Here is an 18,252-nt window from a genome sequence, read left to right on the forward strand (position 1 = left end):
TTCATGAATCAGCTCTGAGTGGGCATCCTGGAATCTCGGGCATGTGCAAAGTCATCACTAGGCTGTTTTGGTGGCCCTCATTGGCTTTTGACATCACTGAGTTTGTGTCCTCCTTTGAAACTTGTTCCCACGCAAAAACCTCTAATAACTGGCTGGCCGGCAAATTGGTGCCACTGCTAATTTCAGATAGACGTGGACTCATCTGTCCATGGATTTTATCACCTATCTTCCCCCTCTAATGGAAAAACCGTGATCTGGGTAGTTGTTGATAGGTTCAGTAAACAGGCGCATTTTGTAACATTGGTGGGTCTTCCTAATACTGAGACTCTATCAAAACTATTCATTGAGCATGTGATCCGATTGCATGGTGTGCCTGTCCGTGTGGTGTCTGATAGAGGGGTACAATTTGTGTCGAAATTCTAGTGAGCTTTTTGTAAAAGGCTGGGTATCAGTTTGACTTTTTCGTCGGCCTATTATCCTGAGACCAACGGTTAGACTGAAAGGACCAATCAGTCTTTGGAGCAGATATTGTGGTCTTTTGCCACATCTAGACAGGATGACTGGTGCTCTTCGGTACCCATGACAGAATTTGCTTTCAATAATCATATCAATCAGTCCACTGGTACTTCCCCGTTCTTTTGCAACTATGGGTTTCACCCTCACTTTGGTGAGTTTTCCCAGCTGGATTTGGGATGTCCAGGGGCTTATTCTGCATTTCTGCGGTTGGGGGAGGTCTGGAAGGAGGTTCAGAGAAACATTGGGGAGGCTCAGGGCAAGTATAAATTTGCAGATAATTGACGTTCGGTGGGGCTGGCTTTCCAGGTGGGGGATAAGGTATGGTTATCCACCAAGAATATAAGGTTGAGGATTCCTTCTGATAAGTTGGGTCCCAAGTATATTTGTCCTTATGAAATTTTAGAGGTGTTTAATTCTGTGGCCTTTTGCCTGTGCCTGCCTTCGTCACTGCAGATTCCCAGTGTGTTCCATAAGGCGCTTATGAAGCTGTCAGTGTCTTTCTCAAGTGAGTCTCCCTCGCACCCATCGCCTGTTGTGGTGGATGGCCAGACTGAGTATGAGATGGAACTGGTTGTGGATTCTCATATGCTCTGCCGTTCTCTTCAGTATTTGGTGCATTGGATGGGTTATGGTCCTGAGGACCGGTCATGGGTGCTGGCGCGTTCGGTCTATGCCTTTCATGCTTGTTATCCAGGTAAACCTGGGGGTCATTGAGAGGGGAGTACTGTCATGATCCAGGTCGGTGTTTGTTTCCTGTTATTCTCTCCCCAATCTGATTGTGCGAAGTTTCACCTTCTCTGCCTCATTTTTGGGTTCTGTGTGACTATTTCAGTCTGCTGTGGCCTGCAGACCAATGTCAGTGATAGTTCATGCTTCCAGACTAGAGCAGCTGACCCCTTGATATCATGTTTTGTCCTCTGCTGTTTACTCTGATACTGTGCCTTCCCTTACCTGTCACCCCGCTTGTCTTAGTGTTCGCTCCCTGTGCTTGGACCTCTTGGTATGTAACCCGGCTTGTCTTCTGACCTGTTTGATTGTTTCACATCTCTGTTATTTCTGCTTCCGTCTGGCTCTGACTTCTGGCTTGTATTTGACCATGTGTATTGCTTTTTCCTCTGATCCTCTTTTTCCTGTTTCTGACTTGGCTCATCTGACCACTCTTTTGCCACCTGCTGGCACATGTGCTGCTGCTCAGTGGTGCTATGCTAGGTGTGCAACCTCTCTTCCCGCACCAGCACTCCCTGGTGGAGGCTGTGCTATACTGCACTGCAGCAGCAATGCATTGCAACAGCATCATGAACATGAAATTGCTTGTGCTGAAAGGTAACTTCAAATCACAGAGATACAGAAGAATCTGGGAGTATAAACTTATGACAACCTTTGACACACTTAGGGTAGGAATGAATGTGTTGCATGGTTTTTTGTCTTTTTGCATCAGTTAAGGAATTTTCTACTCCTACCTTGTGGAGGCATCAGGACCATGGACCAGACTTCAATCACTGGACAATGACAGTTTCACTCTCCTTATCTATGAACTGTTCCAATATTTACGGTCACAATTGTTTCTCCCTCTCCCATAATGACGATTCTGCTTCACGTCACTTGTCTTATCTACTGGATTATTTCTCTGCTGTGCTGTGTATAAATATGTGATTCTTCAGATTTTGCATTAGTCTAGCCTGATGAATAGACCTGAGTAGTCTCAAAAGCTTGCAGTTTGTTACCATCTTTTCAGTTAGCCATTAAAAGGTCTCAACCACTAAGGACTCTCAATTCTAAATATTTTTCATATTTTTAAAAATTTTTTACACTTTTTACTTGCTACAATAGTCTCCTTAGGAGACTTGAAGCTCTGTTCTTCTAATTGCTTATGCTCCATTGCTTTAGCCCTCTTACTTGTTGCAGAATTGATCATCTGCTATGAATGCTGGAAAAGGGGTTGCACTCATAGCAGATCATTAATGACAACCACAGAGTTTTCTCGCAGACCCCGGGTTGTCATGCCAACTCATTGGTGCCCCACGAACAAGTGACATGGGAGTCAATGGGCGAAGCTAGTGATGCTCTTCCAGCGCGATAATGTTAAATGCCTGAATGTTAAATGTTAACAGCAGTGGGTGTATAGCTATTCCACCCACGGCTGATAGAGGCACATTTCAGCTGAAGTAATTAGCTGTCATGTGCTAGACAAGATCTTGGCTCAGTGTCAGAACCCGCATCAAAGGGGTAGACAAAACATTTGGCATATATATAGGTCATATGTTGTAAAGGGGTTAAAGGCAGCAGATGGTGTGTGTCTTGCTCTCTGAAAGAAATGGGTCAAATGTAAGAGTTCAATTGTGTAAATTTGCTCTTGATAAAATGGCTATGTCTATGGTGCTGTCAGCAAGGATTTGGATTTCTGGATCATGGACTGAATTACCTGTACAATGGACTACTTGCTAGAGATACAGTGCACCTTACGAAGACTGGAAAACATGTTTTTGGAAGTCACCTTGCTACACTCATCAGGAGAGCTTTAAACTAGAACAACATGGGAAGGGAAGCAAAATGCCAAAAAAAGCCATACACCTGACAAATACTATTACGAACTCTGCTATTAGAAGTGGAAGGGAAGAACAAAGACAAAAAATAATATAAATATTGGAGAAAGAGAAACCAATCACAAACTAAAATGTTTCTATACGAATGCACAAAGCTTGGGCAACAAACAAGGAGAATTGGAACTACTAACTCAGGAAAAGAAATGTGATTTCATTGGAATCACTGAAACTTGGTGGGACGATTCACATGATTGGAATACAAGGCTAGAAGGATACAACTTATTGGCAAGAAATAGACTTGATAAGCGAGGAGGACGTGTCGCATTGTGTTAGCAACGGCGGAACGCACTAAATAAAAATAATAATAAAGTGCGTTCGCCGCTCATGGTCCACCGTGCAGTAGATGACATGACTGCTGCTAAGTGGTGGCAGGCAAGCAATATGGCGGAAATGTGCACGTGGGTTAAACGTCACCCAGGTGCACAGAGCAATCTCTGTTAAGTCACAGAGGTGCCAACAAAGACAAATACAATAAGGCTGAGCCTGTTGGAGTCATAGTACTCAGAGCAAATGCACACACGGTATCAGGTCACAGGAGCAGAGCCAAAGACAGCGGAACTGCGTCCGTCTAGACCTACCGTGTGTGTGACGTCGCAACTGCGGACGCCAAGGAGGGCTGCAACTGCAGCGTGGTGTAGGACACTGCCACTAGACGACAAAGCTAGTATGCAAGCGCAATGTAGGACGCTAGCAATTGTGGATGATGTAGTAGTGGCGCGCTGGAGCTGACTCTAAGCTTAGTCCCTGTCCACATACGTAATATCAGAGGGAAGGTGTTTCAAATGAGTCATTCATCAGAATCATACATCCATCATCATTCACACAGTAGCAACTAGAGACTATACTAGTGCATGGTGGAACGGCCATGCGTGCTTTTAATAGCTTCCATATCTCTGAGATGGACCAATGAGATCTAGAGCAGGACCTGAGCACATGACTCCCGATCTCCAATGGGAAATTGTCTCATGAGCATGCTCAGTAGGAGGACAGAAGGACTTAGCCCCTGGAGAGATTTGCTGCAAGGCAATCTCCTCTGCGGTAGATAAACAGAAAGAGACCGCACAATGTAAGGATCTGGATTCCTGCAGAGCAAATGCAGAAACCTGACACCTAACATTACCCCCCCTCCTAGGGCCCCCTCCTCCCTGAACCTTCCGATTCACCACATTGTGCCCATCAGGGGCATAGGCCTCAGACCGGTCCGAAGGCAAGTCTGATGTCCCGGTAGATGACAAGGAAAACCGGGACACGTGGAAGGCATCAGAGGCGGCAAGGTCACTAGGTTTGAGAAGCGATGCGTGGGAGACAACGGGGGCAGCAAAATCGCCAGGAGCAGAAGCTAAAGTGGAATGCCGCAGTGTGTCGGCTGGCGTCTCCAATCTCAGTTTAAGGAAGCTATTCTGAGCACAAAAGGTGCAGGCCTGAATATACTTTTTAACGTCCCAAGCCCTGTGCGACAACCAATACGACCCCGCCAGGAGTTTTGTGGTCTGTATGTAGCCACAGTGACAACCCCCCCTGGACGCGTGTGCCCACGCGAGGACCTCCGGCCAAAGGTGGGGAGGGACAAAGGTCTTGCCCGGCGGCACAAAGTTTGGCCATTGCGGGACACTGTTGTCCTGAGAAACAGTGTGCTGACAATGGTAACCGCAAATGGAGTTTTGCGCCGGACGCACCTCGAGAACAGCGCAAGACACCTCCATGGGCTCTGGGAGTGGAGTCTCTGGCTCGGGTGGTTCCAGACGCTCAAAAAAGTTGGGAGCCGAGGTAACCTTCCGTTTGGATTGAGCACGCTCCAGACTGCGTATCGAAAAACGGAGATAAATGCGGGTGGAAATGGCAATCAGCTCTTCCAAACTTGCAGGAACCTCTCTGGTAGAGAGAGAATCCATAACATGCTCCGCCAAACCTCTCCAAATCACAGGGAAGAGGGCTTTATCAGACCACTCCAGCTTGGAAGCCAATGTCTGAAAATGAATGGCATACTGACTAACCGAGAGGGATCTCTGAGTCAAAGCGAGTAGCTGAAGAGAGGTGTCGTGCATGACCCGTGTTCCAAGGAAGACCTGCTTAATAGCTGTTAGAAACTGAGCAGCGGTCCAAACCTCTGGGTCACCATGCTCCCATAGTGGCATAGCCCACTTCAAAGCCTTGCCCGACAGAAGGGAAACAATAAACCCCACCTTGGCCCGTTCCATAGGGAATCACGCAGCCAGTAACTCCAGCTGGATAGAGCACTGGCTGACGAAACCACTACAGGAGGCGCCATCGCCAGAAAATTTATCGGGAAACGGGAGGCTGGTAACTGTCGGCGTGTGGGAGGACGTGGACATACGTGAAACCGCGTCTGCGATTGCCTGTACAGCAGCTTCAGTAGATTTCACAGCTGAGATAGCACTCTCAAGAGTAGCCAACCGGCCCTCCAGCTGCTGAATATTCTGTAAGAGTTGCTGCTGTTCTGCCATCACTAGCCAGACCCTGGCGCTAGTATAATGTTAGGAATGGCGGAACACCTTAAAAATAAAAATAATAATAAAGTGCATTCGCCGTTCGGGGTCCACCATGCAGCAGATGATAAGACTGCTGCTAAGTGGTGGCAGGCAATCAATATGGCGGAAATGCGCATGTGGGTTAAATGTCACCCAGATGCGCAGAGCAATCTCTGTTAAGTCACAGAGGTGCCAACACAGACAAATTCAATAAGGCTGAGCCTGTTGGAGTTACAGCACTCAGAGCAAATGCACACACGGTATCAGGTCACAGGAGCAGAGCCAAAGACAGCCGAACTGCGTCCGCCTAGACCTACTGTGCGTGCGACGTCGCAACTGTGGACGCCAAGGAGGGCTGCAACTGCAGCGCGGTGTAGGACACTGCCGCTAGACGACAAAGCTAGCACGCAAGCGCAATGTCGGATGCTAGCAACTGTGGATGATGTAGTAGTGGCGCGCTGGCACTGACTCTAAGCTTAGTCCCTGTCCACATACGTAATATCAGAGGGAAGGGGTTTCAAATGAGTCATTCACCAGAATCATACATCTATCATCATTCACACAGTAGCAACTAGAGACTATACTAGCGCATGGCGGAACGGCCATTAGCGCTTTTTATAGCAGCCGGGACCTTCCGGAAGCTTCCAGATCTCCGAGATGGACCAATGAGATCTGGAGCAGGACCTGAGCACATGACTCCCGATCTCCAATGGGAAATCGTCTCATGAGCATGCTCAGTAGGAGGACAGAGGAACTTAGCCCCTGGAGAGATTTGCTGCAAAGCAATCTCCTCTGCGGTAGATAAACAGCAAGAGACCGCAGAATGTAAGGGTCTGGATTCCTGCAGAGCAAATGCAGAAACCTGACTCCTAACAGCGCTGTATGTTAGAAAAGCGTATATCTGCACAGAGATTTAAGCTTCAAAGACTGGGAGTTCTGTGGAAACTGTTTGGGTAAGAATACAAGGACAGAACAATGGAAAGGACACCAATGTAGGCATTTACTACAAGCTGCCTGTGCAAGCTGAAGATATAGATGAACTCTTTATGCATCAAATGGCCAAGTTCTCAAAAAAAATATGACATAGTGGTCATGGGAGATTTCACTTATCCAGACATTTGTTGGAAATCTCTCTCAGGCAAAACTAACAGGTCAATGAAATTCTTGTCCTCTATTGTTGACAGCTTTATCTTCTAAAAGGTAGAAGAGAAAGCAAGGGGATTTGCTATCTTTGATCTAATCCTTATAAACAGGGAGGAAATGGTTGAGGAGGTAAGAGTGGCTGGGACCCTAGGAGGTAGCAACCATGCTATTTTAGAAATTTGGATAACTTGAGGAGGAAGACCTGTGAAGACTTAGACGTCAAGGTTAGATTTCAGAAATAAATGGCTGGATATCCTTAAGGACAAAATTGTCCAGGAAGGATGGGAAATCTTGAAAAATGAGATTCTCAAAGCACAATCGTTAACAATTCTGAAAGAGGGAAGAAAAGGAAGCATTTAAGGAAACCAGGATGGATGAACACAGACCAGAAATGTTTATCAAATGGAAAGAGGGAGGTATATCTAAAGAAGAATATAATGCTGTCTGCAGAACCTGCAGGGCATGAATCAGATTATCTAAAGCTGACAATGAATTAAGGCTTGCAAGAGATGTCAAAAGCAATAAAAAAGGGTTTTGGGGATATGTCAAAAGTAAAAGAAAAGTTAAAGATGTTATAACATTTTTACAGGATGAAAATGATGAAATGGTAAGACGGGATGTTGAGAAGGCCGAACTTTTAAATTTTACATCTGCTTTCTTTCAGAAAGGAAATGTAACATCAACTGATCTTCACTGTCCTCTTTAGGTAATAGAAGAATCAAAGAAATCTATAAACAGAAAGATAGTGAGGAAACACTTCGCTAACGTAATTGAATTCAAGTCTCCAGGTCCAGATGCATTACACCCCAGAGTACTGAAGGAGGTAGCAGCAGAAATTTTTGAACCACTATCCATAATCTTTGAAAATTCTTGAAGAACAGAAGTTCCCGAAGACTGGAGAAGAGCAAATGTTGTTCCTATCTTCAAAAAGGGTAAGAAAGTGGAACCATGGAACTATAGGCCAGTGAGTCTGACTTCTATACCAGGAAAGATCTTTGAACAAATTATTAAACAACATGTATGTAAGTACCTGGATAAGAATGAAGTGATTAACCAGAGTCAGCATGGGTTTGTAAATAATAAGTCATGTCAGACTAACTTAATTTCCTTCCATGACAGAATAACTGACTGGGTGGATCAGGGACATGCTGTTGATAGAGTATATTTTGATATTTTGACTTCAGCAAAGCATTTGACAAAGTATCTCACACAATCCTTATTGAAAAAATGACTAGTACGGAATGGACAAGGCAATTGTTAGGTGGATTCATAACTGGCTTAGTGATCGGACCTAAAGTGGTTGTAAATGGCTGCACATCCAGTTGGAAGAATGTCTCAAGTGGGGTACCACAGGGCTCTGTCCTGGGCCCTGTATTGTTCAACATCTTTATCAATGATTTAGATGAAGGAACTAAGGGTAAACTGATTAAATTTGCTGAAGATACAAACCTAGGAGGGATAGCTAATACTAGAGAAGAGATAGAGAGGATTCAAAAAGATATAAATAAACTTTAGCAGTGGGCACCAACTAACATAATGGTTTTTAACAGGGAAAAATGCAAAGTACTACATCTGGGCAATAAAAATGAAAAAAGCATATACAGTATAGGAGGAATAGGGCTAAGCAACAGCACATACAGTTGTGGCCAAAAGTATTGACACCCCTGCAATTCTGTCAGATAATGCTCAGTTCTTCCTGAAAATGATTGCAAGCACAAATTCCTTGGTATTATTATCTTCATTTAATTTGTCTTAAATGAAAAAACACAAAAGAGAATGAAGCAAAAAGCAAAACATTGATCATTTCACACAAAACTCCAAAAATGGGCCAGACAAAAGTATTGGCACCCTGAGCCTAATACTTGGTTGCACAACCTTTAGCCAAAATAACTGCGACCAACCACTTCCGGTAACCATCAATGAGTTTCTTACAATGCTCTGCTGGAATTTTAGACCATTCTTCTTTGGCAAACTGCTCCAGGTCCCTGATATTTGAAGGGTGCCTTCTCCAAACTGACATTTTTAGATCTCTCCACAGGTGTTCTATGGGATTCAGGTCTGGACTCATTGCTGGCCACCTTAGAAGTCTCCAGTGCTTTCTCTCAAAACATTTTCTAGTGCTTTTTGTAGTGTGTTTTGGGTCATTGTCCTGCTTGAAGACCCATGACCTCTGAGGGAGACCCAGATTTCTCACACTGGGCCCTACATTATGCTGCAAAATTTGTTGGTAGTCTTCAGACTTCATAATGCCATGCACACGGTCAAGCAGTCCAGTGCCAGAGGCAGCAAAGCAACCCCAAAACATCAGGGAACTGCCGCCATGTTTGACTGTAGGGACCGTGTTCTTTTCTTTGATTGCCTCTTTTTTTTTCTCCTGTAAACTTTATGTTGATGCCTTTGCCCAAAAAGCTCTACTTTTGTCTCATCTGACCAGAGAACATTCTTCCAAAACGTATTAGGCTTTTTCAGGTAAGTTTTGGCAAACTCCAGCCTGGCTTTTTTATGTCTCAGGATAAGAAGTGGGGTCTTCCTGGGTCTCCTACCATAAAGTCCCTTTTCATTCAGACGCCGACAGATAGTTCGGGTTGACACTGTTCTACCCTCAGACTGCAGGGCAGCTTGAACTTGTTTGGATGTTAGTCGAGGTTCTTTATACAATATCCGCACAATCTTGCGTTGAAATCTCTTGTCAATTTTTCTTTTCCGTCCACATCTAGGGAGGTTAGCCACAGTGCCATGGGCTTTAAACTTCTTGATGACACTGCGCACGGTAGACACAGGAACATTCAGGTCTTTGGAGATGGACTTGTAGCCTTGAGATTGCTTATGCTTCCTCACAATTTGGTTTCTCAAGTCCTCAGCCAGTTCTTTGGTCTTCTTTCTTTTCTCCATGCTCAATGTGGTACACACAAGGACACAGGACAGAGATTGAGTCAACTTTAATCCATGTCAACTGGCTGCAAGTGTGATTTAGTTATTACCAACACCTGTTAGGTGCCACAGGTAAGTTACAGGTGCTGTTAATTACACAAATTAGAGAAGCATCACATGATTTTTCGAACAGTGCCAATACTTTTGTCCACCCTCTTTTTTATGTTTGGTGTGGAATTATATCCAATTTGGCTTTATGACAATTCTTTTTGTGTTTTTTCATTTAAGACAAATTAAATGAAGATAATAATACCAAAGAATTTGTGTTTGCAATCATTTTCAGGAAGAAACTGAGTATTATCTGACAGAATTGCAGGGGTGTCAATACTTTTGGCCACAACTGTATGTAAAAGACTTGGGTATACTAATAGATCACAGACTGAACATGAGTCGACATTGTGATGCAGCAGCAAAAAAGGCAAATGCAATTCTAGGATGTATTAACAGAAGCATACAGTCTTTATCACATGAAGTCATTATTGCCCTCTACTCCTCTTTGGTCAGACCTCATCTAAAATACTGTGTCTAGTTTTGGGCACCATATTTTAAAAAAGACATCAACAAACTGGAGCAAGTTCAGAGAAAAGCAACCAGAATGGTGACCGGTCTGCAAACCCTGTCTTATGAGGAAAGGTTGCAGGATTTGGGAATGTTTAGCTTGCAAAAGAGAAGACTGAGAGGAGACTTATTAGCTGTCTGCAAATATTTCAAGGGCTGTCACATTGTAGAAGGATCAACTTTATTCTCATTTGCAAAAGGAAAGACTAGAAGCAATGGGATGAAACTGAATGGGAGGAGACACAGATTAGATATTGGAAAAATCTTTTTGACAGTTAGTGATCAATGAGTGGAACAGGCTGCTACAAGAGGTTGTGAGTTCTCCTTGAATATAAGTCTTCAAACAGAGGCTGGACAGACATCTGTATGGGATGATTTAGTGAAACCTGCTTTGAGCAGGGGGTTGGACCAAATGACCCAGGAGGTCCCTTCCAAATCTACCATTCTATGATTCTATAGATAATTATTCATACTGTAGTTTGGTGCTGATATACATGAATGCTGTAACTGTTTTTCAGTTTAAGTATCTGAGGATAAATTTTAGAATTTTAGCAATATTTTCTACAAAATTTAATGAATATAATATGACTGAAAGCTTAGTTTAAGCTTACTTAATGGCATCAACAGTAAAAATGAAGGTAGTGTGGAGAGCCAGAAAAGTAGTAGATCCCCCTTTATTTACGGAAGCCATGCATGTCTAACATGGTTTGCTATCTATCCTGTAAATTCTATGTAAATATGTTGCTTTGCCATGTCCATTTTTACATCTTTCATCTTAAATGGCTTCCTTTCCATTATGCTAGAAAAATAGGATAATTAATCATCTGCCAGTAGAATAATTTGCTTTAGGATGTGGAAATAGCATTTACCATAATAATGTGTAAGAATAGCAGATAACATTAAGAGAATATAAATCTATAAACAGATAAGAAGGTAGCAGTGCATCCTGGACAAAATAAGAAATCAATGGGCTATTTTATTACACTTTAATATAAATGTGTGTTAACAAATATAAAATATTTAAAGGTTATTAAGAGCACTTTATACACCCCCCTAAAGTTTAAAGGTAACCTGCCACCACAATTCAATATGTTAAAATAAAGGTATGGCAATAATGATGCCTTTATAATGATTTAATAAGTACCTAAGGGGACAATACAAATATCTCTCCGAGGATCTGTTTATACCAAGGAAGGTGACGGTCACAAGGGGGCATTCTCTGCGTCTGGAGGAGAAAAGGTTTTTCCACCAACATAGAAGAGGATTCTTTACAGTTAGGGCAGTGAGAATCTGGAATTCCCTGCCTGAGGAGGTGGTGATGGCGAACTCAGTCAAAGAGTTCAAGAGAGGCCTGGATGTCTTCCTGTAGCGTAACGATATTGTATCTTAGGCTATGTGCCCACGTAGCGTTTTAAAACGCACAATGAAAACCGAACTCCTTCCCAGAAATTGCGCGTTTTTGTCCCGAGCGATTTCACCGCGATTTTACTGCGATTCTGTTCGCGGTTTTGCCACGATTTTCTTAAGCACTTTTCCAAGCGATTTGAAGCATCGCTTGGAAAGTGTTTGACAGGTTGGTCACATTCATCAAACATAGTGTTTGACAAGTGTGACCAGCTTTTTACTATTGTGGCTGCCTATGCCGCATCAATAGTAAAAGATAAAATGTTAAAAATGATAAAAAAATAAAAAATCGGGGTATATTTACCTTCCGACGTCCCGTGCTGCCATCCCGGGCCTCAGCGTTCCCAGCGATGCCTTGCGAGACCTGTGATGACGTTGGTCTCGCGTTACTATAGCGATCTCGCGAGACTGCTAGAGTCACGCGAGACTACGTCATCACAGGACCTTGCCGCAAGGCATTACTGGGAACGCTGAGGCCCAGGAATGCAGCACGGGACGTCGGAAGGTAAATATACCCCAATTTTTTATTTTTTATTCTTTTTTTTACAGGGGTATGGTACCCAGGGCCTGGAGGACAGTCTCTTCTCCTCCACACCGTGGGTACCAACCGCACATGAGACGCTTAACTTCCCACATGGTGGGCATAGCCACACGTGGCAATTCTTTGTGATTCCGCACAAAAGAATGATCATGCTGCGATTTTTTCCGCGATGCGATTCCGCTGCGAAAAAATGCACAGCATTAGCACAGCATGTACGGAATGCCATAGGAATGCATGGGGTGCGTCATGTACAAGATTTTAAAACGTTTTCGCGCCAAAAATCGCTGCAAAAACGCTTAAAAATCGCATCGTGGGCACACAGCCTTACAGTTATTGTTAGGATCTTTAGAAGGACGTAGATGTGGGGATTTATTCTCACAGAATTTTATAGGCTGAACTGGATGGACTAATGTCTTTTTTCGGCCTTACTAACTATGCTACTATATTACCTATAGGGAAGAAATTCACTTCCTGGTTATTGTTTAACCCCTTTCTGACATTTAATGTACTATCCCGTCCATGTTCCCTGGGCCTGTTTGCCTTTGGAGGGGATAGTATGTTATAGCGATCAGCTGCGCTCACTGGGGGAGCGCAGCTGATCGTGGCCAGGTGTCAGCTGATTATTACTGCTGACACCCGACACTATGTGCCAGGAATGGTCAAGGACCGCTCCCGGCACATTAACCCCTGGCACACTGTGATCAAACATAATCGCAGTGTACTGGGGGCATAGGGAAGAATCGCGCAGGGAGGGGGCTCCCTGCGTGCATCCCTGAGCCCCTCGGAACAACATGATGTGCTTGCGTTGTTCCGAGGGCCTCCTTCCTGCAGGACCCCAGATCCAAGATGGCCGAGGGGGCCTTCCGGGTCCTGCAGGAAGGAGGCTTTCTCGGTGCCTGCTGAGAGCAGGTGCTGAGAAAGCCGCCTGCACTGCCTGTGAGATCGCTGATCTGACACAGTGCTATGTAAAGTGTCAGATCAGTGATCTGACATCTGACACAATATAGTAATGTCCCCCCCCCCCGGGACAAAGTAATAAAGTTAAAAAAAAAGGGTAAAAATAATTTTTAAAAAATTCATACATACATAAAAAAAATATTCCCTAATAAATTATTTTTTTGTAAAGTGACCCCTTTAGTGAACCCCTTCAAAAAAAGAAAAAACAAGGCAAAAAACAATGCTTTATCATCATACTGCCAACCAAAAAGTGCAACAACACGTGATCAAAAAGACGGATATAAATAAATATGGTGCCGCTGAAAATGTCATCTTGTCCCGCAAAAAAAGAGCCACCATACAACGTCATCAGCAAAAAAGTAAAAAAGTTATAGCTCGCAGAATAAAGCGATGCAAAAATAATTATTTTTTTTATATAAAATTGTTTTTATTGTATAAAAGCGCCAAAGCATAAAAAAATAAAATAAATGAGGTATCAATGTAATAATACTGACCTGAAGAATAAAACTGCTTTATCAATTTAACCACACACGGAACGGTGTAAACGCCCCCCCCAAAAGAAATTCATGAAATGCTGTTTTTTTTTCATTCTTAGGGATGAGCGAGCATAATCGTGGGAATTCGGTACTCGGCAAGTAGTGAAGTACTCACGGTACTCGGAGCATAGTGAGTATTTCACTACTCCCCTCGCACTATTCGGATCTCCCGTCCAGCATTTGCCAATCACAGTAATGCCACAGCCTTCTTGGTTGTGGGTAGCATTACTATGATTGGCTGGCCGCCCAGCGTCATACACGAGTCATGGGCTATGACTCATAGCCTATGAGTCATAGCCTGGCTCTACATAAGCCGCCGCCATTTTCTGCACATTGCATGCAGAAAACAGCTAGTGTAGGGAGAGTGTGAGCAGCTGCTAGGGAGATTTGTGTTTGTTTGTGCAAATCATCCAGAAATCCTCTGTAAAACCCAGAAGCTCTTTTCAGAGCTGAAAGTATAAAGTCAGGGACTAAGTAGTGACAGTTTTCCCAGCTATTTTTGGGGTCTCATTTACCCCTGCAGGGCAGTTTTCTGTGTTGTTACAGTGCTGTGTTCACAGCGAAAAGGACGCACGGTACTGCACAACTGACACGCAGCCAGCACCGCTGTCTTGTGTGGTGACTGGGGTGCGTAATCTTGCCTTAAACCTCAAAGCAATTTTTTAGTGGCATCACCGCTGTCTTGTGTGGTGACTGGGGTGTGTAATTTCACCTTAAACCTCAGGGCAATTTTTATTGGCAGCACCACTGTCTTGTGTGGTTCCTGGGATGCATAATCTCTCCTTAAACCTCAAGGCAATATTTTTGTGCTGTTGCGGTGCTGTTTGTAAAACACAAAGCAGTGCTAGGCTGTAGTGCTACCTTCCACAAAGCACCAACTGCTCCTTGTTCCCCAATATCTGCATCTGAACATCTGCAACTATGGCAGAAAAATCCAAAATTCCTAAAAAGGCTGTTGTGAAGGGACAGGGATGTGGACGTGGGGTTGTCATTGGTGCCCAACAAGGCACAGTGTCTGGGAAACTGAAGAAGGTTGATGCATCTAGGTTTTTGGTGAAATTTCCCGGTCTGGAACGTAAACGGGTCTGGAAGCCAGAAAAACAAGAGCAGATACTTTCTTGGATGGCTGATAAGGACTCAGCGAAATGGTCTAGCAGCACCCAATCATCCATGACAAAACAGTCTACTGTCCATACAGGGTTATCCTATTCTCAACCTGTTCCTAGTTCATCACCACATTAGGAGTCACAAGAAACATTTGACCCCAACCTTGACCTCTCCGAGGATCTGTTTGGTCCATTTCCTTTCGTTGCCTCTTGCATCTCCCCGCGTGACATTGAAGAGGAACGTGAGGAGGTATCGTCTGTTGATGATGGCAAAATATTTGAAACCCCACGGCCAGAAGAAAGCCACTTTCATCCACATGATATACCAGGTGAAGAGGTGGAGGCTGATGGTGATCACACTCAGCTGCCATCTGGCCAGTCACCAATATCAACACGGAAGGAGGATGACATGGATGACGAGGTTGTCGATGATGAGACCACGGATGCAACCTGGACCGTTGGCACGCATAGCCAGCACAGCAGCACAGAGGAAGAAGGTGGATACATACCACCAACAAAGGCACCGATGGCTACTGGTTTGAGCAGAGTGCGAAGTGTGTCAACTGTTGCCAAGAGCAATCCCTCTGTGCCCCAAGTCAAGGCAAGGGTGCATTCAGCCGCTGTCTGGAAATTATTTTCCAAAAGTCCTTCTGAACCAAATGTTGTCATCTGTAGCATCTGCCATGTGAAGCTGAGCAGAGGCCAGGGCAAAGGCAACCAAAGCACCACCAGTATGCGGAAACACATGGCAGCCAAGCACCCTAGTCGGTGGGCTGAATAACAGGGTACCAAATCAGTGTCTGCGGGTCAAACCACTGCCATGTCGCCTGTGATATATCCTTGCCAATCTGCTGGGCAGGAAGCAGGTGATCATCATACCTCTTGCTCACAAGCTGCAGTTGCACAGACACAGGACACAACAAGCTCATCCACTTGTTTGTCCCAAGAAAGCGTCCAATTGTCCGTGCCCCATATTTATGAAAGGAGGCGTAAATACCAAGCCACGCACCCACAAGCACAAATACTGAATACTGAACGCGCACATTGCCATGTTGCTAGCCGTGGAGATGTTGCCATTTAGGCTTGCGGGGACACAGTCTTTCAGTGATCTTTTGGCTGTGGCTGCCCCACGATACTCAGTTCACAGCCAGCACTATTTTTCCCCACGTTACACCAGCACGTCTTAAACAATCTAAAGCATGCTCTCACCAATGCCGTAACTGGGAAGGTGCACCTTACAACAGACATGTGGACAAGTCCTTGTGGCCAGGGACAATACATCTCTGTCACAGCACACTGTCTCAACCTGGTGAAGGGTGCGACAAAGTCTCAAACTGGACCATCACATATCCTACGCATACCACGAATAGCGGGCCCAACCTCAATCAGGGTTTCCGCCTCATCATATATACATCCTGTCTCCCCTCTTCCTCCGCCTCATCATCCTATGCTGAATTACCCTCCACATCACTAAGTTGGGAGCTGTGCAGCAGCGCATCGGCAAAGTGGCAACATGCTATGCTGAAGCTGATCTGATTAGGTGAAACACCACACACTGCAGCAGAGCTGTGGCAAGGACTAAAACACCTGACCGATCAGTGGCTCTCCCAACTGCAACTCCAACCTGCTCTGGTTGTCTGCGACAATTGGCATAACCTGGTGGCGGCTTTAAAGCTCAGGAAGCTGGTACACCTGCCGTGCATGGCTCACAAGCTGAACCTAGTGGTGCATAATTTATAAAAACATACCCTGAATTGCCATACCTACTTGAGAAGGTGCGCCGTATTTGCGCCCATTTCCACCATTCTTCAACCACTGTTGCCAATCTTGCTGCGCTTCAAATGCTATTTAATTTGCCAAACCACCGACTCATTTGCGACCTGCCAGCATGGTGGAACTCAACATATCATATGTTGGCAAGGATAAGTGAGTAGCAGAGGGCACTTGGTGAATACCAGCTTAAACATGCCCATCACGCTGAGACTCAGCCAACTCACATAACAGCTGTCGAGTGGGTGTGGATCGCTGATATTTGTGTGGTGCTTGATAACTTTGAGTACTGCACCAAGCTTGTGAGTGGTGATCAGGCTATTATCAGCGTAATCATCCCTATGCTATGTCTGCTGAAAAAAAATCACTGCAGAATCAAAAAATGGAATCTTTGCACGTGCCCAGCAGCTGGGTATGAAGCAATATTTCACAATTGGTGATCCTACCCAGCCCAGCCAATATTATTAGCTAAGATTGGGGATGAAGATAATGATGAAAATGAGGAGGGAGAGGACTTCTTTTTCAGTGGAACCGAGGGGACACCTCATGCTACAGAGGGGAAACCCAAACCCAGCTTCATGTCTGTCCAGCATAGGTGGGCTGGAGAGGAGGAGGTGGAGGAAGAGAGTCAGTGTGAGGAGAGGATGGGTATTGTTCCTCCTTCTGGGGTCACAGAAGATTTGCCTTTTTGCACACATGGCACACTTCATATCTGACTGTCTGTGCCAAGACCCTCACGTAATCCACATTTTCAATAGCAACCTATACTGGTTGGCCACCTTTCTAGACCCACGGTACAAGGACCAATTTCCTTCGCTACTGTTGCAGTCACCAAGGGATTCACAATGGAATCCTTCAAGAGAGCCGTTGTCGATCATTTGATGGCAACAGCACCTTCAGACACCACTGCTAGCAGAGGTACCAGCTCTGTGCAACAGCATGCATTAATGGAGAGAGACATGCCAAGCAGGTCCAAAAGAGGTGGTAGTAAAATGTCCACAAACCAGGCCATCTTCAATAAGCCAGCTCATCAACAAGGACTAGCTGGAAAAGTAACAATGCCAAGGAGGGAGAAGTTGAACAAGATGGTCAACGACTATCTAAATGATCTTACCTGCATCCTTCCTGATGCTTCTGTTCCATTTAATTACTGGGTATCCAAGCTGCATAGTTGGCCAGACCTTTCCTTGTATGCCTTGGAGGTGCTGGCCTGCCCTGCTGCTAGTGTGATGTCAGAGCGTGTTTTTAGTGTCACTGGGGCAATCATCACAGATACACGCACACGGTTGACTACAGAGAATGCAGACAGGCTGACAAGGACTGGATTTCACAACAGTATTTAAGCCCTCCAGATGACAGTATCCCAACCTAAAGTTACCCAAAATGTTATTTTTTTGAAATTGGTGATCACGTCCATCCCTTCCCATACAAGCCCCTTTTCTTCTTCTTACACATGTTTTCAAATCCTGCTTCTGCCACATGTACCTCATGGTCAATAAGCTAAAAACAATGTTCCGTTAATTAATATTTCCCATCAGAGGCACTTGTGATGAGCGTAAGACCCTTCTTCCTTCATCAACCATGGTATCATGCCCCTTGGGCTAAGCTTTTAGACATTATGGCTATGCATGGACACTAGGCACTGCAACTACTATGCTAGTAGTCTTAGCTTCATAATTGTTTGTTCCTTCAGACCAG

Source organism: Dendrobates tinctorius, unplaced genomic scaffold (assembly GCF_039654945.1).
Source record: "Dendrobates tinctorius isolate UK_male_01 unplaced genomic scaffold, ASM3965494v1 ptg000024l, whole genome shotgun sequence".
In the NCBI taxonomy this organism is placed as follows: Eukaryota; Metazoa; Chordata; class Amphibia; order Anura; family Dendrobatidae; genus Dendrobates; species Dendrobates tinctorius.